Here is a 23,683-nt window from a genome sequence, read left to right on the forward strand (position 1 = left end):
CTGATTTTGTCATGTCCAGATGAAATGTTGGAACTGTGCAACTATCTTGCAGCAATGAGGGGAGCTACTGAGAGAGCAAAGCTAATGCAGCAGATGGCAGGGCATGAGATCTCCTAAGAGAGGCAGAGCTCTAATTACACTGAGATGCCTGGTCTTTGAAATTCTTTTATTTTTTTAAAAATCTACTTCTCCATCAGATTTTTTATAACTTTATTTATTGCATGAAATAATTCTAATCATTTAAAGCAGTCGAGTGAGGATTCTTTGATACTCCAAGTAGAAAGCATCCAATTAATACATGTTTATACCTGAAAAACTGTCCACACTCCTCAGAATGTCAAGAAGCTAAATATGGCAAATCAAGAGCCCAACAGGGTCAAATAGACATCAAGATAAACAGGTCAGGGGCAGGGGTAGGGAATATGGAATCATGTACCCTAAGTAATAATGGTAAACAAAGCTAGAATGTATAGATTCCAGAAAGGGAGGACATCAATAGTGGAGAATCTGCTGATTGTATTCTTTCTTTTCTTCCTTCTTTCCTTCAGCTATCATTTGCTGAGCACCTACTCCATCCTGGGCACCTGTGGGAATTGTGCATTCAGTGGTAGACAGGAGCAACATGGCCAGAGCCCTTGAAAACCCTGTATCCAAGAGTGTCATGGGCAAGATAAAGCCTAGGATTACTTGGTAGTAACTTAGAGCAAGAAGAGGGAAGGTGGACACACATATAGGCCCAGATAAAACTCTGGAGCAGCTAAGGTACTGTTTCTCTATTCTCTCCCACAGGTGGATCTAGGTTCACATTGCATCTAGGCTTTAAAGGGGCCAAGGATGACTTCTGACCTCAGACAAAAAATACTCATGACTAAGCTCTGCTAAAGATAGAAAACTCTTCAGAAGGCCATGCTCAAAAACATATGAACTGGTCAATATTGGGCAAAAACGGTGCTTTGGAAGAGATAAATAACTTTTACCAAAATTACAATGTGAGATGGACACCAGTAGTTGGCAAATTATTTTTCTCCTCAGTTAAGCAATGGCCTAAGTTGGGGGCATCAGATAATAGCAACTGAAAATCTGTATTGATAAATCTATTCTCATTAGGGAAAGAAATGCTGCAATGTCTGCCTTTGGCACAAAAGGATGACAGCTACTCAAATACCCATCTGCAACAGCCTAATTGCAGGAAAACTTGGAAGTAAGATCTAGCCTTCACTCCTCCAAGAGAAATCACTTTGTACCAAAGGAGAATAGAACCAAAATGTAAAAGTATACTTATTTCTTTCCTTGAGATCAAATTTATGGCACAAAAACTGGGAATCCTATTCTTGCATATTGAGTAATAAATTGAGTCTGTTGAATCAAACCTCTCATAAATGCAAAGTGCAACATTACATAGGTAATTTAAATGTAGATTATGCATTATTATTTGTGAGCCTCTGAGATTTACTTAAAACATTTTACTGGATGTTTATTATTTGAACATTAAATTTGATAACACCTTTGTTTTTTTTGTGTGTGTTTTTGCACTGACTTGAAGATGGCTGTTACCTACTGCTGTTCTGCTTTGCATATGCTTTGCTTTATTTTCAGACAAACCAAAAATATCCACATACAAAGATGTAAGCTCTCTTTTTAAGGCAACATGGCTTATAACGGTGTTATTAAAATATATTATTGCTAAAAAGAATCTTGAGGGTTTTATTTTTACATTCTGAAAGCATAAAGACTAGTTTTTATTCATTTATTTATTCATTCATTCAACAAGTATTTTTGGAATACCTAGTAATTGGTAGGTTCTAGAACACTGGGCTTGAAGCTAGATTTAGCACTCTGTCTGTAGAACCAAACAGAGCTGAACCAACTTTTCTACTATAGCCTTAGGATGGAGCCATGAATTGTGTATACCAAGCTCTAGACAGTGAATCAGTACAACATGGCAATTAAAAAGTTCCAAAAAGAAGAGATTTGATGATACATGAGAACCAAATTTTTTAAGCAAAAAAAAAAAAAAAAAAAAGTTGGGATAAGGCCAAAAGAAAAGTTGGGACAAGGTCAAAGTTATATAGTGAGTGTATATTATTAGTTATACTGTCTTAGAATAGAAGATTCAAGATAAAAATGATCAAGAGAGAGTATGAAGATCATGGGAAAATCTGAGGCCCCCAAACCACAGACGCTTACAAATAGATAAGCAATCTTAGGCTGTGCTTACTTGATGTGGGCAAATTCTTACTGACAGAGAACTGTGTTGACAACTCTGAGCCTCATCCTTTTGTCCCAAATGGTGTCTGAGAGAGAACATTGAGGGGCCCAAGCAAAGTACTGTTTTCAACTACAGAGATTTTACTATTTCATCACAGAAAGCCAGTCCTTCTCCAATTTCTATTTTATGTTTATTCCTATTAACTTACTGTTGCTTTCCAACTGTGAATGCAGAATTCCAACATTGTTTCACAGGAAGCATGATCTGGATTTCTTCTTCCACATTAATCTATAGTGTATCTTTGATCCATGGTATAGGGTCACTAGGCTACCTAAATCTCCTCCTAAGATACAAAGAACAGAATATCACATCATCAAACCCAGAATATTAGAAAAAAGGAGATATGAAGACAATAACAAATTCCAATAAAACAACCTCCTACTAATGCACAAAGTTTAGTAGGATGGGCAGGAAAGCCTAGCAAGCCTCCTCAAACAGCACTGGCATTTAAAGGACAAAATCTGAACAATGGTATAAAGTCAGAAATTTTGCTTTTTTATTTTTCTCAAGGCTAACCAGGTCCTGGAAACTGATAGATTACCTACATCTCTGAAGAGATAGAAATACATATTGGTAAGTTATTATTTATTTACAGGAAGGAAAGGTCAAAATTCTTATTTCACCTTTCCAAATCTCACAAAATTTCTCAAACCTATTAGGAGTTTTATTAGGGATTGGAGATTAATAACAAAAGGTAAAGTGTCTTGAGGATCTTTTATTCAGGCAGTGGCCAATCTTGGTGATCTGACCCTATCCCAAGTCATCTAAGCTCTCACACCAGGCAGATGGGGCTGCAGAACTCTGAATAAGTCTCAATTCCCATGTCCTACAGTTCTCAGAGTGAAGAATGAACACTGAATAAATCAGAGTTGACCCAGAGCCTACTGTGTGAAGCCAATAGAGAGATAAGGGTAGAAGTTAGGTAAAAGGAAAGTCATAACTGAGACAAAGCACAAAGCTTAAGAAGACAGGAAGTAGAGGCATGAAATGCTGGGTCAGAGTCAGAGACCTTTTTCTGAGGCGCTTACCAGCCTCATCAATACATGGAGAGAGATCTGTCAAGGGTGCCAAATGGCTCAGACACAAGGCACTGGAATTCCATTAACTGGAAGCTTTAATGTTTCCATAGTTACTATACAAAATACAGATTTACCTCTTATTTTCTGAAGTCTATGTGTTATGGTTTGGATATAAGGTGTCTCCCCAAAATCTCATGTATGAGATAATGCAAGGTTTAGAGGTGAAATGATTGTGTTATGAGAGCCTTAACCCAATCAGTGAATTAATTCCCTGATAGAATTAACTGAGTGATAATTGAAGGCAGGTAGGATATGGCTGGGGGAGGTGGGTTCCCAGGGGTGTGCCTTTGGGATATATATTTTGTATCTAGTAAGTGGAGTCTTCTCTCTGCTGTCTGATCATCATGTGAATTGCTTCCCTCTGCCACACTCCTCCACCATGATGTTCTGTCTCACCTTGAGCCTGGAGGAACGGAGTCTGCTGCCTATGGATTGAGACCTTTGAAATTGTGAGCCCCCAAGTAAACTTTTCCTTCTCTAAATTGTTCTGGTCAGGTTGAAGCAGTGAAAAAGCTGACTAAAACGCTATGAAAAACACAACCTTTATGCAACCCATGAGTCTCCTTAATGGCGAGACCGAAATACCAAAACTGATGTGCCTGACAAGTCATTTGATCATTTTACGGTACAATTCCTCAAATAGGAGAAAATAGAGGATAAGATTATTTAGCAGTATATTTTCTTAGGATTTTGAAGGCTATTGGTTAAACCTAACATAGCAAGAAAGATTACCTCTGCTAGATGTGCTGTGTTTGCTCTCAACATCTATTCTCTAACCTCATCTACCCTGCTCTGTGTTGCAGAAAGCTGATGTTTGTGGCTACATCAACCAAGTTAGCTCCTCTTCTGGCTTCTACTTCTGCTCAACCAATGGAACCCACTAGCAGAAAGTTAGAAAAATGGAAGAAGGAAAAGATTATTGCAGTAGGCCTCAAAGAGTTTGTTTTTGAAACTCATTTCTACTCTTAAGAGAGAAAAGTTGTGTCTATTGAGTTTAGAAACTATAACAAAAATTATGTATGTTGATAATACCAATGAAAACTGAAGTTAAAAAATTGACATTAATTCATCTTCAAAATTATAAGCCCATTGTACATTAATATAAGTAATACTTTTCTGAAAAATAACTATATTTTCCCATATAAATTATGATTAAATTGACATTGTTTGATATTTTTGCAAATCTCTTGAATATCTGGCTTAATATAAGGCAGCCAGATTTTCATATCAGCTTCTGTATTTGTGCTAATCAGTTTTCCATCATGGTGACAAAATACCTGAGATAAATCAACTTAAAGGAGGAAAGGTTTATTTTGGCTCTCAGTTTCAGAGGCTTCAGCCCATGAGCAGTTAATTCTGTTGTTTTTAAGCCTGTGATGAGGTAGAAGACCATGGCAGAGAGCATGTGGCAGAGCAAAGTTGCTCATCTCATGGGCAGCAGGAAACAGGAGAGATGGGAAGGAGCCAGGGTCCCACTATCCCTTTGAAGGGAATGTCCCCAGTGATCTAACTTCCTTGCTGTAGGCCCCACCTTCTAAAAGGTCCACTATTTCACAATAGTGCCACAGATTGGTGACCAAAGCCTTTAGCACATGGACCTTTCAGGGTCATTCTAGATCCAAATTATGGTGACATTTAATCTGTTTCAATGTCACATTATGCAGTCCCTGAAAAACTCTTCTGCACGTTCATGAGAAAATAAGGCAAAAGTTATCTCAATATTACTGTAAAAATATTATTGAAAAATAGTTATGAAAGGCCTTGGGACATCCAGAAGTCCCCCCAAAATTGCTGATTATTTATTTCCCTGGTTCCCTTTCTGCCACACTGGAAGTTGGCCGTGGCAATGTTCTCTTATCAGAGCTGTATCTTCTATTGGGCAGCCAGCTTCCCCCTATACATTGGGGATAAATTTTCCATTCTTCAGCCATCCTTTTAAACTCATGGGTGATAAAGGCTCCCTGTTATTAAAAGACCCAAGATGCTTCAGAATTCCTTTTTGGCCTTTCTTAATCTTGCTTATACCTTTGCAAATAGATCTTTCATTAAACTCTCACCCATCTTTCTGTATGTGCATATGATGGACAACCTGGCCCTCCATAATCTCCACTTTGTGATATTCCTGCCTTTGTGTAATCTCTTCCACATTTTGAACTGGACAGAGGGGAGTGAATGGAGAGAAGGGGGCATGGGGGTAAGAATGATAGTAGAATGAATTGAACATTATTACCTTATGTGCATATATGATTACACAACCTTTATAACTCTACATCATGTACACCCAGATGAATGAGAAGTTACACTTTATTTCTGTATGATGTGTCAAAATGCATTCTACTATCATGTATAATTAATCAGAACAAATAAAAAATATTTTTTAAAAAAGAGTGCCCCACAGCCTCCAGCCAATAGCCAGCAAAAAGTTCCACCTCAACTCTCAGCCACAAGGAATAAATTGTGCCAAGGCTGTGAGTGAACTTGAAAGCAATTCTTCCCCAATGAAGCCTCTAGTCAACACCTTGACTGCAATACCATGGGACCTTTAAGGATCTGCCTAAGCTGTGCCCGTGTTCCTGATCCACAGAAACTCTGAGATACTAAAGGCACATTGTTTCAAGATGCCAAGATAGTGGAGATTTTTGCATAGCAGTAGATAACTAGCAGAATGCCATTCGCTCCTCCCCCTAGAACTCTAATCCATAAATCATTTACACATTAACTGTAAAAACAAAAAAATACTTATATTTTTTACCAGTCTTTCAACTTTTACCAGCCCTTCCAATATTCATCTCCATATCATACAATGGCTACAAAATCATTACCAATTAATAATGTGAAAAAGTAATGATGGTGTTAAGCATTTTGGTTGTTAGAAATTTTTATCCAGTTAACATTTTTCCAGGTTAGAGGGAGATAGTATATAATGGTTATACATATAAGACTCTTATGTTCTTAATTACAGAATAATTAATATCAGTAAAGTATACAGAATTTTTTCATATGCCTCAATATAAAGTATGATTATATTTTTAAATGTATATAGTATCATGATCACTTATGTAGCCATCATCCACATTAAAAATCTGAATACTATAGAAACCTTTGATGCTAACTTCTTGGCTGTACAACTAAAATCATATTTTTTTGAAAAAAAATTATTATAATCATTAATGCATAATAATTGTAGAAAATACTGAGTCTATGTACATTTTCACACATGTGCATAACATACTTTGGTTGTATCCACCCTCCCTAATTATTCTTTCTTACACCTCTCCTCTCTCCTCCTGGTCTCCTTCGTCTTCCCTAACAGTTCCCCTCCACTTTTGTGTCACCTCTTTTCCCCCTAGATTCCATATATGAGAGAAAACATGAAGTATTTTTTTTTCACTTACTAGCAAACTACACTAATTTTAATGGTTGCTTGGTCCTAGAAATCAAATTAGAACAGCATTGAAAGGATTGAGCTCTGAAATTTTAAAGCCATTTTTTTTGTGCTCATGTGTCTTTGAACATGACTAGTGGCACAGTATGGTAGATGGCTCTAGAAGAAGAAGAAAAAAAATAAAGTTCTGTTCCTGATTCTGCTGCTAATCATCCATGAGTCCTTAAACAAATCACTCACTCTCTCCCAGATGCAGTATTTCAAATGCAAAATAAGAAACTCTACCAGCTTGCACCAGCTAGTTTTCTACATTCTTTCTTATTCTAATATTTGGAATTCAAGTCGCAGGCTGAGTCAAGACATGATTCTCATGCTCTGCATTAAGATTGAAGCTTAAGATTGAAAACACTTAGTTATTTCTAGGGCATAATATTATTATTTATTTCTGGATGATTGTGTTATCATGTTTTTTTCTTTGAAAGCAGTATGTGGAAATAATGCAAAAAATATATTTGAAAGAATGGTTCTTTGTTATTGTAAAATTAATGAAAGTCACATTGCAAGAAATTCATATGGTAAGCTCTGTTATCTTAAGAATTAATCTGCTATAACTGCAGCATTTTCTTCTTTTTGGATCATGTTTTTATGTTGGCTTTTGTTCCATTTATATACTGCTACATGGTACATTATCCCAAAACTTAGTGACTTATTTTTTATGTATTTATTTATTTTTATTTTATTTATTTATTTTTATTTTTTTATGATGCTGGGGATTGAATCCAGGGCCTTATGTGTTCAAGGCAAGCACTCTACCAACTGAGCTATATCCCCAGCCCAACTTAGTGACTTAAAACATAAACTAGTTGACAACATTTCAGTTTTCTAGGTTGTGAATTCAGGCACCAGGGTTTCTATTCAGTTGGCAGCCAGGCTGATCTGGAATATCCAAGAAAGCTTTATTTACATGCCTGGAACATTGGTGAGGACAGCTGGAGAGCTGGGCACATTGTGTGCCCTCTCTCATTCTCCAGCAAGATAATTAGACTACTACTACTTCACAAAGTGAAGTGTTTCCAGAGACCAATGTTAAGGCTTCCAGAGGGCCAGATCTGAAATTGACATGGAATCATTTCTGCCGTATTCTATTTGTCAAAGCAGTCAACAACCAGCTCGGATTCAATGGAAACAGTATCAAATAATTTATGGCCAGTTTAATCTTTCATAAAGCAAGACATATCAAATTCTACAGGATTTATGAAGGCCCCATTTAATCTTGGTTTCTTCCAAATAAACCACTGCTACACTACTAGCAGAGAGATAATATCTCTTAAATGCCTAATACATGATAGCAATTCCTGTGTGAAGGCATGCATTATGAATTACAGTTAGTTTGAATCTTGCCTTACTCACCCCAAGTGTTAACACCATGTATTGCCTATCTATAAAAGCATGGGAATATTTAGCACAATGTTGGTGTATAATAATTGTACAAAAACATGATAATTGTTTTTCTGCAAACTTGTATACAATACAGCTAGAAAATTTGGTGCTTTATTTAACTTGTAGTAAAGAAAACATAGACTTTGTTCATGATCATGTCAAAAATTTTGACAATATCAAAATTTAAATGAATCTGTATCACAAAATATCATGTGTTAGTCAGCTTTCCATTACTATAGAAAATACCTGAAATAATCAACTTATAAAGATAAAAAAGGTTATATTATCTCATAGTTTTAGAGGTTTCAGTCCATGGTCGGTTGGCCTCATGGCTTTGAGCAAAACAGAAAATCATGATGGGAGCACATGATGGCAAAAACTGCTCACTTCATGGCTTTAAAGCATGAGAAAGGGGTTGGGGTCCCACTATCTACTTTAAGTGTACATTTCCAATTATCTAAAGACTTTCTACTAGACTCTACCTCTTAAAATTTCTACCACCTCCCAACAGCACCTACCTGGCTCTAAGCCTTTTTACACATCACTCTTTGGGGAATAATGTGGATCCAAAGTATAGAATATATAAAAAAGTTCAAAGAAAAACAACAAATTTGAATAAAATGTTTTCAATGTTTATAGACCATGGATTAGTATCTAAATTATACAAAGAACACCAACAAACCAATAGAAAAAGATAAATCCCATGAGAGAAAAATGGACAAAGAATATAAAAAAGCCATTCACAGAAGCACTAAGAAACACTAAGAAAGTCTAAAAATCAGGGAATTGAAAACTACACTCAATATAATAGCATTCTATACTTATTAGATTGATAAAAAGTTTTAATATTGAGTACTAGCAATACTGTAAAGAGATGAAAACTGTGAATGGAACTGAAATTTGTGCAGGTCAGCATGATTTATGAAAACCAAAAAAAATTGCACTCTGTCTGCAATCTAGTAATACTGCTTTTCATTAAATTCCCTGTTGCTCAAAAAAGAAAGCATTTTGATTTTGTCAAACTTATTGACAAAATTACAACTTTTACTATACTTTTAAAAGCTGTTGGATAAAAATGTCTGGCTTGCTAGTTATCACCTACAAGTTTTGTAGGAGATAGTAATATTAAGTGTATTAACAAAATTGATATTTGGTACATATATCATGTATAAAGAACTATGTTAAGAATTAAAAGATGCTGAGAGCCATAGCTAAGTAGGTACGACACATGGCAATTTCCTTGTCAGCCTACTCCATGTTGCTTAGAGAAAGGACTCTCCATTGTGGACCCAGGTCATTTGCAGTGACTTTGCATGAAAGGTGACCTTGCTCAAGGACCAGGGTGGATCCGGGTTTAGGGTGGATCAGGGTTTAGGGCGGATCGGGTTTAGGGCGATCCGGGTTTAGGGTGGTTCCAGGTTTAAGGTGATTCCTGCTGGGAATAGGGCGTATCCTGCTGCCTCAGTTGCCTTGAGTTCCTGTTGAGTTCTCGCGGGATTCAGAGAGTATTTGGGATTCAGAGCCCGGTGGAGAGTGTGGATTTTGCCCAGAACGTGCCTGTAGAGTGCCGGTGACAGTTCGGGAATAAAGAATTGCTGTTTGAATCTACAAGGCTGTGAGTGGCTCGTGATTTTGTGCCCAGCCAGACTGCGGCAAAAAGAATTATAACATCATTTGTAAGTATTTAAAAAAAGAAAAGAAAGTACCTAAATGTTAATCAATAAGAGAGGTGCTAAGTTAAATGTACTATAATCTCAGTTATAGAATGGAGACAGGGGCTGGGGTTGTGGCTTAGTGGTAGAACACGTGCTGGCATGTGTGAGGCACTGGGTTCAATCCTCATCACCACATAAAAATAAACAAATAAATAAATAAATTGAGTCAATCTACAACTAAAAAGTAATAATAAAAAAATGAAGGTAGGTTTATATGTATTTACATGAACTGGTCTCTAGGACAAAATGTCAAGTAAAAAAGGATATGGCAGAACTTTACTATATAATCAAATCCTATTTAGGCTAAACAAATACACAAAAACACAATACATTAATTGTTATGATTTTGTAAGTAATGACATGTAAATGAAGGTAATAAGGAATGACATTTACAACACTGCTCACACTGGTGATCTGGAGAGATATTGAGGATGAGGACTGAAATCTAAAGCAAGATTAACAAGGACTTTAGCCCCATCTGTAATACATTAATTTCTATCACAACAATGTATTTATTATGAAAAGTAAAAATAATTTAACATTAACCACAGAAGTTTTTATTTCAAAATGTTTAAAGTTATAGATTACTATTAGTAACAAAATAAGATATCCACATTATACTTTTAGGTGAACAAAGTAAATTTCAGTATGATTCATTTAGCATATACTTTCATTGGAAAAGGAGAGAAAGTCCATTACCTAGATGAATGCTGTACCTGAAGGCAGTGAGGTGAGAGAGAGAGAGAAAAAAGATATGGCACCCCTTTTTAAAAATATGTTTCTCTATTGTTTCAGTTTTATAACAATCACACTCTTCTCTTATAATAAAATATTTAATCTTATAAGGGCCTCCATGGCTAGTTATAAAACATCTCGGGTTTCACACCTAGACCATGGACTATCTCCAGGTCTCACTTTTGCTTTAAAGATAAAAGCTTCCATATCTAAGGGATCGACTTGCAGGTCATGGGCTGTCAATAGAAAACAGCCTTCTCACTTCACATGTGCACTGATAGGGCTCCTTCATTAAGAAACAAGAAAATAGGAAAATGTAAATTATTCTTTTCTAAAGATTAGTAACACATTGCTTTTCATTATTATTATTGGTTTGTAAATCTCCAGGCAAAGTGTGTAAGAGCTAAATATTCTAAACCAAATCTTAGTCAAGAATTCAATCTAGAACTAATTATAAAGCATCCACTAGAAGAAACTGTACGAATTGCATAACCACATTTTTCATTAACTTAGTTACAATAAGATAAGTGTATAAAGCGACATTACTGTTCTTTTTGCCCAAAAAAAAAGAAAAAGATTTTTTTTTTTAAAAAGTGTCTGTTTCGATGATATCAAACATGGTAGGAAGAACCTCTTCCTTTAGTTGTTTCCTGTTTGTCAGTTTTCTATCTAGGTGTCAGGTTTAAATTTGGAACATGCAATATGCAGTGAATTTATCTCAGGCAAAGGAAGAAAAAAGAGAAAGAAAGAAACAAAACCTCAAATTACCCATTTTAAAATAAAATGTAATTTAATATATAATGTTACTTTTTCTAGTTATAAAAATTATCGGGCTATAAATTGAGTTAATTTGCAGGATGACAATGAGTGCCATAAATAAATACAGCTCTAATTGCTTATGAATTGTTAGACTGTGATTTGAAGCCTGGTTTAGAAATTGCTGACATTAAAAGATTATGAAGTAAAAGTGATAATGAAAAGCAATAGATTCCAAAATGGAGGAAAGTCAAAAGTGGAAAATAAAGAACAGCAAAAAGTGTCAGAACCTCCCAAGAGAATGATAAGAAGTAAATATTCTAATACAATCAAGGTATACAATAGCGGCCAGGTGTGGGTGCACGCCTGTAATCCCAGCAGCTTGGAGGGCTGAGGAAGGAGGATTAAGAATTAAAATTCAGCCTCAGCAACTTAGTGAGGCCCTAAGCAACTCAGCTCTTGCTGTCTCTAAATAAAATACAAAAAGGGCTGTGGATGTGGCTCAGTGGTTGAGTGCCCCTGGGTTGAATGCCCAGTATCCTCCCACCAAAAAAAAAAAATAGAAAGAAAGAAATACAATAACATTCATTAAATCATGTGATTTATATAAGGATTCACTGTTACAAAAATGTAGTTCTCTCTTAGCTAATATACAGAGAAAATGAAGAGAACAAAGCCCTATTCGACCCTCCTAAGGACTGACCTTAAGAACAGCAAAATACTAAGAGAATTCTCATCATGCTTACAGATCTAATTCTTACTTGCCTAATTCTCTTTATGTACCTGCCTAAATAGTAGGTAGAATAACCATTCCCAGGTTTTCCAATATAATGACAGATTACTTTTTAATTACTGTTTCATTCTACTATCTTTTCTATCCCCACATCCCCTCCCTACCCCTCCCATTACTTCCCTCTACCTAATCTAACATTATTCTTCCCTAGTGCCCCACCACTTTACTGTGAATCCACATATTAGAGAAAACATTTGGCCTTTGGTTTTTGGGGATTGGCTTATTTCACTTAGCATGACATTCTCAAACTCCAACCATTTACTGGCAAATGCCATAATTTCACTCTTCTTTAAAGCTCAGTAATATTCCATTGAGTATATATATATATATATATATATATATATATATATATATATATATATATATATATATATATATCTCACATTTTCTTTATCCATTCATCTGTTGAGAGACATCTAGATTGGTTCCATAGTCTAGCTATTGTGAATTGAGCTGCTATAAACATTGATGTAGCTGCATCACTATAGTATGCTGATTTTAAGTCCTTTGGGTATGAACCAAGGAGTGGGATAGCTGGGTCAAATGGTGGTTCCATTTCCAGTTTTCTGAGGAACCTCCATACTGCTTTACATAGAGGTTTCCCCAGTTTGCAGTCCCATCAGCAATGTATGAGTGTACCCTTTTCACCACATCCTCGCCAACATTTATTATTGCCTGTATTCTTGATGATTGTCATTCTGACAGGAGTGAGATGAAATCTTAGAGTAGTTTTGATTTGCATTTCTCTTTGAGACAACAAAAATCATTTGTTTTGTTACCAAATCTGCAACTTGATCAAGCTCAGTGGAGACAACTTATCTCCAGTCTATACAGCATCAGCCAGGGTTAAGTAACTGATGCTGGAGGATCCACTTCCAAGATAGCTCATTCGCATAGTCAACAGGTTCATGCATACTATCAGATGGGTGCTCAGTTTAATATTTCATTCCATTATAGCATCAGACTCAGGCTCGAAGTATTAAATATTATTATCTAAGCCAGATTGTATTAGTTCAGTCTGCCATAGCAAAACATCATGAACTCAGTGGCTTAGGCAACAGAAATTTATTTCTCACAGTTCTGGAGGCTAGAAAGCCCAAGATCCACATCCAGCAGGGTTTAGTTTCTAGTAAGGGCTTTCTTCCTGGCCTATAGATAGCCATCATCTTACTGTGTCCTCACTTAGGAGAGAAGGGGAGGAGGGAGATCCTAATAGGATTGTGTATCTCTCTCTCTTCCTCTTTTTATGAGGCCAAGTCCTATCTAATTAGGGTCTTGCCCTTATGACCACATTTAACTTTATCCCCTAAAGAATGTATCTGCAAACACAGTCACACTAGGTTTAAGGGCTTTAGCATTTTAATTTTGGGGACACAATTCAATACAAAGCACAAGTCTACCTATAGACCCACAGGTGAAGTTCCTTGAGTACAGATTTATGGGTAGAGCTTTTAATTATTATAGAACCTGTGGATTAAAAAAAATATTTTTCTCAGGCTCTGATGGTGAGATAGAGATTGAATGCCTATAATAGACAGGCCTATCCAAAAAAGGGAAGGAACAAAGGTATATAAAAATCACAGATTCCATGGCAATTCTGAAATCCACTCAGGCACATGGCACCAAGCCTGCTTGATAAGAGCACAGTGATGTTTCCTGAGTGATTATTCTTGGTCCTTGGCTTGGACCTCTGGGTTCTAGGCTCTATCTTCTGAATCATTTATTTCCCATTTCCGGGTACCATTGCTGTACAAAAAAAAATTACACCAAAGTTCGATATCTTCAGATAATAGTCATTTAATTATACATTATTATTATTATCATCATCATTATTATTATTTTTATTTTGTGGTGCTGGGGATTGAACCCAGGGCCTTGTACATGTGAGGCAAGCACTCTACCAACTGAGCTATATCCCCAGCCCTATACCTCATTATTTTAAGCCTCTGGAATTTGGTCAGAGCCCAGCACATCAGAACTTCCAGAAAGCATGTTCCAAGAATCCAAAGCAGAAGTTACCAAGTCTCTTCTAACTTAGTCTTGAAGACATACAATGAGTCGCTTATGCTACGTTATACTAGCTATGAGTGAGTCACAAGACCTGGGGGTATGGTGGGTAGGAAGGAACAAAGAAATATGAATAGGATACAAAATTAGTATATCAGCTGAAGAATAATAAGAAGCTTTGTAATGTCACAATTCCTTATCCAATCAACAAATAAGAATGTTCAACTTTTTAGCTATTATGTTTTATCTCTGTGTTATGTAAATTAAACTTTCTGTACTTTGTTAAGTGGAGATAAGATACCCATGTCACAGTTTTTTGTGATGATTAAATTGAGACTACAACATGCTTAGTTGAGCGTCTAGCACAGGTAAATGTGAGGCATAATAATACAAATGTGTAATATTTTTAGTCCTTATTCCTATAGGAATCCTATTGGAAAGGAATTATTTGTGACATAAAAAACAACAACAAAATAGACTCATTGAAAGTACCAAGATCTATTAGCCAAAATGATGTTATTTTATTGTTGGGGCTCAGATACAGTTATAAGTTGTGTTGTGAAGGGGATATGTCCTCAGAAATGTATCATTAGGCAATTTTACTTTTGTGTGATCACAGAATGTATTTATATAAACTAAGATCCCTGTAACATCACTAGGCAATATAATCTAATGGGACTATTGTTATATATGCAGTCCATTGTTGACTTAAAGGTCATAATGCAGCATAAGTCTACATTCATAAATGGGGCTGTAAATGGTGAGCAGGAAGTTATAAGGACATTGATACGTGTGGATTCATCTTAAGGCAATACTGATGTATAGTCTTAAATCTCTGAATGACTCTAGCAAATCTCAAGATTATTCTGAAAAATGTTGCAAAGACAAGATGCAAAGGGGATTCATGTCATTCACAGGGTCTTATCTGGCTTAGATTACTCCAGAGAAAAGGAAAGGCCATCCTGGCAATGCTTCAGGGAATCATTCTGTTTCAGAGCCAACTATGAGTTTAAAAGGACTTTCAGAATTATTTCATTGCCCCAAATTAGAGGGCCTATAAACAATGAGGCCACCCAATGTATGATTCTAATGGACACATTTTTAAATGTGTGTGGTGCTCTTACAGACATTTGCTCTACTTTGGGGGCTGCTCACATTATTCAAGATCTTAAATTTCAATATCTGATCCAGAGAAAGACATCTCAGTTTCCCAGGTCCCACATTCACCTCTCTTTCAACCCATTTGTGCTTTCTTAGGTCTATAGTTGACCAAGTAGCAGATTTGGAATAAGCCCCTCAGGGCATGGCACTCCCTTCCTCAGGAGGTATACCCATTGAAGATGAAGGTGACTTTTCCAGAATCTTTTTTGATAGGAATAAGTCTCTGACCTTGGTCACATTTCATACTCCTTCCCCCCCCCCCACCCCCGTGGTGGGGGTGGTGGGGGGAGAAGCAGTACCCACTTAGCCACACCCCCAACCCTATTTTGTATTTTAGAGTCAGGGTCTCACTGAATTGCTTAGCTCCTCACTTTTGCTGAGGCTGGCTTTGAACTTGCAGTCCTCCTGCCTCAGCCTCCCCAGCTGCTGGGATTCCAGGCATGAGCCACCATACCAGGCTCATACTCTCCTTTTAAGCCAGTTTCTCCTGAACACTTCTGTTTTCAGTTTTGAAAATGTCAGTGATGCTAGGGCTAAGTGTTCTCAGATGTTTGGTCAACTCAGATCTTCCAGGAAGATCAGAAGAGACCTGAGAACTACAGTGTCCTAAATCAAAGTGGGGTCATAGTGAGAAATGATGGCCATTGTTAATGACTGCAGAGTGCACTAGCATGCAGTTGGGAATTTAAAGAAGAGTAAGTACATATGAATTTACTAGCCCATTTGTAATGATGCAAAATGGTAAAAATAGTAAGCTATATAATAGACTGGTTAGAAGTGTTGGAATGTTATTCTTCTTTCAACTATGTACTTTTCTCTCTCTCTCTCTCTCTCTCTCTCTCTCTCTCTCTCTCTCTCTCTCTCTCTTTCATTTATTTTGGAGGGGAGGTACAAAGGATTGAACCCATGGGTGCTTAACTACTGAGCCAAATCCATAGTCTTTTTTATTTTTATTTTTTAAATTTTGAGACAGGGTCTTGCTAAGCTGCTCAGGGCCTCACATTTCAGGGTCTCACTGAATTGCTTAGCGCCTCACTTTTGCTGAGGCTGACTTTCAACTTGTGAGCCTCCTGCCTCAGCCTTTGGAGTCACTGGGATTACAGACATCACTATGTCTGGCCTCATCTTATTTTCTTGCTACCCAAACCTTTAATGGCTTGGCATTTGCTTGCCTGGTATCATACCCAAATCAAAAAATAAGCAGCAATTTGGGGCTATGTATATATTGGGAAACATTTAAAGAACAAGGTTATTGCACAGAAATCTGAGAGCTTGTCCAAGTATGTAGGAGAAAACTTGTATACACTCTCCGAAAAAAGAAGAAAGCAATGGAGATGAAAGAGACATTCTTTGAATGAGAGAAGTAAATTTTCATTTATTTTGGTACTGAGCCAACATTTTAAAGAAGACTCAGAACATATTAATGATCAATTGCATTGTATTAGTGTAGCACCAAAGCTAATACTGACCAAGGAATTATTATTTTTCATGAAGGATTAAAATTTGAGCTTATTTTTACTTAAAAATGTGGTTAAAGATCAACTTCTATCTCTTAGTTCCTCTTTTCAGTCATGATACACTACACATTAAAACTAACTCATTGAGATTAAAAAAAAAATCAGATCCCCCATGACTTGGTGAGTCAGATTCTAAATTAACAGACTTCATCATTAGAGTAAGGAGAACAGCAGCAAATGAAAAGCCAGTTGAGAGATTCTGATGCTGATACTGATGCTGATGCTGATTTCAAGTTACCAGACTGCTCACAAAGGCTCACTATATTTATTTAATGTCTCAGAGAACAAGTCCACAATTTCCAGCTTTGTCCTATTGAAGTTACAGTGATTGCTAAAATCTCATAAGGAGTTTCTATTCCACTTTCTAATTCCATGAAAGACTGACTCTTTTGTAAAATGCCTCACTTCATTCACTTATTTATAACTGAAGATATGCACTAATCTACTTAAATATTTTATGAAATAAAATTAAAAGTGTAAATGTGGTTAACATTTTAAAGATATGCCAATTGAAAGTACTCCTTGAACTCATTTGACCAAGTATATTTTCCCCATTTGTTTTGAAATCACACCTGTGCTAAGACATGCACTCTTTTCCTCTATCTGGTAAGCACAAGGTGTGGGAACTTGTGCAATGGATAATTAATCTCTATTGCTATCTATAGTTTCATAGTTAACACTGTCTTAGCAGAAGTGTGAAAACACATTCACACCTTTGAAAATGGATGATTAACTAATCAAATGACAATATGAATGTTAGACAGAATTACAGAAATGACTGCAAGGGAGAGCTATTTATGATTATAACATTCTATTTAATTTTTTAAGGGTGGATTGTTCAGTATAATCTGTGTTCCTCAAACATCTGAGCAGATTCTCAACTTTTTAATTGCATGACTCCTCAAAAAAGAATGAAGACAATTTCAGATTCTCCCTTAATTAAGTGTTTTTTAAATACAAGGGATTAAAAAGGGGAAAGAGAAGTACAGGTTAGGACCACAGCAAGGAGGAGCCAAGAGAGGAGAATCAGAGTTAAGTGAATAGTCGGTTACTTATTTTCCCCTTTTGGATTTGGCCACTTCCACTTAAAATGAAAACTAATCTGAATGGATAATTGAATATTTAGTCTATGGCAGCAAGTCCTCTTTTGATTGTCCAAAATATAAAAATCCAAATTGGAAGATAGATCTCTATTTTCATTATTTTGTTAATTTTCTAATTTTTATCTGTGATCTCTCTTTTAAAAAATAATCCTTAGAAAAAAGGTAATGACACTGGTGGAGAATAGCAGATCTAAAAACTGAAACTTTAAAACCAATATCCCATGTATATTGCTTTAAAATCTTTTGGAATAAAAATATTTTTCTGTGTTATATTTAAAGCTGAAGTATATATATGTGGCATATATCACTTATTGCCTTGTAGTAATTTTGAAGGCATCTTAATTGCCTTAGAAGCCTTTGCAATCTAGTTACATATCTGTCTTATTACCCTGTTTTTAATTAGCCCAGAACTTTCTTCTAAGTAGGCAAACTTGTCTACTGAATAAACACTAAATAGTAAACGATGAACAAAAATTTGCCACAAAGTTGCATTCTCATGGAAAAAATTATTTAAAGCATTTTTAAAAAGCATTATATTCAATTTATATGAATCCCATATTTCTTTGTTATACAAAAAATTTAAAAATGTATTAATTATCACCAGTTTACCGGTGAATGCTGTTATAGTTTGACCTCATACTTACTGTTGACATTTGGGGCAGTTTAGGGGTACACCAACACCATTTTCCTACTTTGGTCTGTCCCCTTTGCTTTCCTGAAACCACCTTTGTTAAGGTCTTGACCATCTTTTTTTTTTTCCTTCTAATTTTTAATTCTCAATAACATTGACCCCACTCAATACTTCTCCCCTTTTGAAACACTGCTTTCTCTTGGTTTCCTTGCTATGGCATGCTCCTGATTGGCCTCTAAAGGCCAGAGCTCATTCCCTCCTTTGGATTCAGTTACAGGGGAATATATTATTATGTATATGTTAGTACATTTCATTATGCCTACCAAGTTTACACCTCTAGTCCAAATCTCTTTTCACTTTCAGTTCTACATACGGATGTGAAAGTATGTGCACACACATGCATACACACACGCACCCACACACACCACTCTGTCCCCTAAGCCTGCCCTTGCATTGTATTTCCCTCTCTTAGTGATTAAGGAGCTATTTACTGTTACCCAAGTAGAAACTTGAGAATCACCTTTCAATCTTCTCTCGCATACCCCACCATATCCAATCTCTCACTATATCCTATTTATTCTATTTCCCAAATATTTCTTGGATTCATCTCTTTCCATCACTCCTATTCTCTACCCAAATTGGGCAACCACTGTCTTGCCCTGTGTATTGAAACATGTTCTTCTTGCCTGCAGTCTGTGCCCCTCTGTTCAGTGTCATATTGGATTCAAAGTGATTTTTCTAACAATTTTTAAGTTGGCATAAAATTATTTTACCATAAGCTTAAATAATTACCAAGAACAAAATAAGTACCAAAAATAAATAAATAAAGAATATACATTTGGATACATTCAAAAGAAGGACAGCTGTGTTCTCTCTTGGATATATCCAAGTGAATCTAAATAATAATATTTGATACCTGTCATTGTCCTCTTAAAAATGCATAAACAAGTTCTTCTCTAGCAGTTAGTAATTTTATGGTTTTTATTTCCCTTGAATTTGTATTTATATTTCATCTTATTCTGAGGTAATAAATTTGAGTCTCTTATTAATTATCCTATCACACTATAGCAAAATTACATATAGTAGCTGAAGTTTCTGTTTACTTTTTGTACCACACATTCAAAGTTAAATAATATCTTACAGATTGATTTACTGTTATATATATCATTATGACTGATGAAAACAATATAAATATACTTTACTTCTAGAAATATGCTTATTAAATAAATATAAGTAAAATTTTATAAGAAACCATATCTTTATGTTTATCTTTATAAGAAACCATATCTTTATGCCTGTGGATAAATATCATTATTTCTATAATAAGCATTCAGAATAAATTCTATGCCTATATTTGATCTTATAGATACAAATTTTGAGAAGTCTTGATACCGCAAATAACCATATTGGTCAAAAAAAGTATATTATAGCAACGACAGTCATTTCTTGAATCTCTTTTCAAGTAATGCACAAAAATTCACAGGATATAGTGTTAAAATTATTTTAATAAGCTATCAGTTTGGCAACTTGATTAGATCCTCCTTCAATTTATGAAAAATGATTGGACATCATCTACTTTGTGAAAGTAGCTTTTACCATTTATTAGAGTTACTTATTTGGTCAGTATCCAACAAGTATATTTAAAAAGTTTTAGCAAAACATATATGACAGCTAATTTTATTCCTTCATTTAGAGGCCCCTTATTTATGGATTTAAAATTAGGTTAAGGCAAGTTATCTATCTACCCATCTATCTATGTGTGTATGGAATTCATGTTAGAATATCTCCTGTTATCTGTTTAATAAAAGACCTTTACATTTGTGCCAAAGTTCAGTTTTCTAGGTCATTTCACGGTACCTTAAAAGGCACAGCACATCAACATAAATATAGGCTCTTTAGAACTGTTATAAATAGATAGTATAATAATGTCATTTCATGGTAAAAACAATTGCAGAATTAATTCTCTAAATCCACACCTAGAACAGTAGAAAATGAATCACAATAAATTGACAATAAATTTAGGTTCAAAGCATTTGCAAAAATTAATAGCAAGAAGAAGAGAAGGCATTGCTACATATTAGAGATTGCTATTCATTGCATTATTTAGAGTAGAACCTACAACATATTTTCTTAAAGTTATTATCACTGTAGTAAATACTTGGAATTGAAGAATATTTGACTAAAAATGCTGATGAGTGACAAAGAACAAGAGAAAAATACTTAGTTTCTATGTGTTTAGAGTACTGAATGCTTTCTAGGTAAGGTAATGAAATTGTTTCCTCACAATCTGAATAGAAACACAAAACATACGCTTATCTTTGTTATATGTTCCTTTCACTAAAGGTATAAAAGCTCTTGAAAATAAGTTAATTATTTTCTACTTTTTTTCTCCTTGATATTAGATAAATTATGCAGCTAAAACATACATGAGAATTCACTCACTGGTGTTGTCTTTGTCTAGGCAAAGTTGTTGAGTTGTTGCCTAGACAAAGTAAGGTGCCAAACTCATCAATGTTTTTGACTAAAATGCTGTTTCTTTTTAGAAGGACTGCCTTATTTCATAAAGGATCAGGAATCAAAGGGACAAAATTCTTAAGTAAAAATTATCATTACTCCATCATCTCCATTCTGCAATTTATCTTATCCCAAAACATTCTAGCACTATTTTTGAGTCTTGCATAAACATTTTTCAAGCAAGGGAGAGTCTCAAATCCTACAAAGTTTATTGTGCCTTGATAAAAGGAGTCTTCACCAATACTGATATTTTGAAATGTTCATGTGTTTTGTGCCCCTGATAATCCCACCAGAGCAAGACTCAGAGTGGGGGGAATGATATGATTTTTTTTAAATAAGGAGGAAACAATACAGTTTTGATAGGAAAAGAGGGAAGGGAAAAACATCTGATGGCTTTTCCCATAAGTATTGGCTTTCTCAAGTAGAAAGAATATAGAAAGGACCTTAAAAGTTGATGACCTTAAAACTATTTCAAACTGTTTGTCCTTGTGACCCTTGTTTTAGTCACCTTTTTCATCACTGTGACCAAAAGATCTGAGAACAATATAGAAGCTCACAGTTTCAGAGGTTCAGTCCATGGTCAAAGGTCTCCACAGCTCTTGGCCTGAGGTGAGGCAGAACTTCAAGACAAAAGGGCATAGTGGAAGAAAGCAGCTCAGGACATGGCAACTAGGAAGCAGAGGCTGCTCACCAGGGATCAAATATATACTCCAAAGACTTGCCCCAGTGACCTAAATCCCTCTACCATACTCTACATGCCTACAGTTATCCGCAGATTATTTCTCTGATTAGGTCACATCTCTCATAATCTTATCATTTCACCTCTGAAAATTCTTGCATTGTCTCACACGTGAGCTTTTGGGGAATACCACACATCCAAACCATAACAACTCTTGAGCCCCAGTACACGAGCTTACCCCAGTTTGAAGTCTTATTCTACACATAATTTCATGTTACTTCATGGATTAACCTGTAAGTGTCCTTTGTATGCTCTTAGGATCAAGGCTAATCCCATGCATGTTACCTATAAGATCAAGAAGTCCCATCAACCCTGCCTGTGTCTACAACTTCACCTCTTAGGCTTGTACTGAAGCACCAGCCATATTGAACTTCCTCAGGATTTTCAAATCTACAGGCTTCTTTCCTTCTTTTGCATATTTTCCTCAATCTGGAATATTTACCTTTCCTGTTCTTTTTAGCCTGGATTTCTCCTATCTATCCCATTTTTCCAATGTCAGTTCCTCTTAAAATCCTTTTGAGACCACTTACTGCCCCAAGCAAGGCTGGATGAAGTACCCCCGTTAGGTACTTACTCTGTGCTATTTTTGCTATCTGTTTCCATAAGGTTCCACTCCCTTATCATCTTTATTAAATAAAATCTTCTTATAGACATAAGCATCTTGGGGGTCACCAACACTACTTTATTCACCATTGCATCATCAACATACAGGTCAATACCTAGAATATCAGAGTTCAATAGTGAGAATATTTTTTTAAAAAAATATATATTTTCAGTTGTAGATGAACACAATATCTTTATTTACTTATTTTTATGTGGTGCTGAGGTTTGAACCCAGTGCCTCACATGTGAGAGGCAAGCACTCTAATACTGAGCTACAGCACCAGCCCATGAGTCTGGTTTTTAACAGTCATGAAAGAATTTATTCATTCAAATCAATCTTTTTCTTTCTTTCTTTCCTTCTTCATCATTTGAATTAGAAGTCTTAATTATCAAAGCAATGAAAAAATTAGATAAATCTTCATCTATTCTGCTTATTATTTAGTTTTCTGATTAAAAGTTTTGTGTTGGAAAAAGGAGGTTATAGCTTTAAAATTACTCTGAATTTTATGAAAATTAGGTTTCATTATTCCCATTCAAAACAAGTAACTATTGATATCATGTGTGTAAAAAGTCTGACTATATTTCCTATGGAAACTCTATCTTGGAATTTTCTGATGATTTTCATTGATATATCATATTAGTGTGTTTCTGGGTTTTTTAAAACTCACATGTTCAATAAATTAATAAATTATTATTATTTTTTACAATGTGTAAGATAGCCCAGCATGGTGGTGCACATCTGTAATCCCAGTGGCTTTGAAGGCTGAGGCCAGTCTCAGCAATTTAGCAGTGCCCTAAGCAACTTAGCAAGATCCTGTCTCAAAACAAAAAATAAAAAGTATTGGGTTGTGGCTCAGTAGTTAAGCACCTCTGAGTTCAATCTCTGGTACCAAAAATATAGACAGTGAAGAATTAAAAATGCCAAAACTGATTAAAAAGGTGAATAACAACAGTTGTACCAAGGACTTGACTTTCAGCAATTAAAATACTGTGAGTTTTCTGGTAGCTAATAAATAATGGGAAGTTCATTGAGTAAACGCATTCTGTGTATCTGCAGACTTTTTCTCTCCTTGACAGATTCCACTGCTATGGTCTCAGTGTTTTTCCTCTCCAAAACTCATATTGAGATTGAATCTCTTGAAGTTATATATTAATGGAATTTGGAGGTGAGGCCTGAGAGGTAATTAGGATTATATAAGTTTATGAGTATGGCTCCTCATAATTGCATCAGAGACT

General features: G+C 35.5%; 1 long non-coding RNA gene across 1 annotated transcript in view; it reads right to left on the reverse strand.

The window, feature by feature from the left end:
• Positions 1-272: 272 nt before the first annotated feature.
• Positions 273-23,683, reverse strand: part of LOC139705099 (uncharacterized) — a 36,607-nt gene continuing 13,196 nt past the window's right edge. The window contains exons 2-3 of the long non-coding RNA XR_011706959.1: positions 2,418-2,552; positions 273-584 (exon numbers count right to left, since the gene is read on the reverse strand). This is a non-coding gene — a long non-coding RNA (uncharacterized lncRNA). The remainder of the gene's footprint in view (positions 585-2,417; positions 2,553-23,683) is intronic.

Source organism: Marmota flaviventris, chromosome 1, assembly GCF_047511675.1.
Source record: "Marmota flaviventris isolate mMarFla1 chromosome 1, mMarFla1.hap1, whole genome shotgun sequence".
Taxonomy (NCBI): domain Eukaryota; kingdom Metazoa; phylum Chordata; class Mammalia; order Rodentia; family Sciuridae; genus Marmota; species Marmota flaviventris.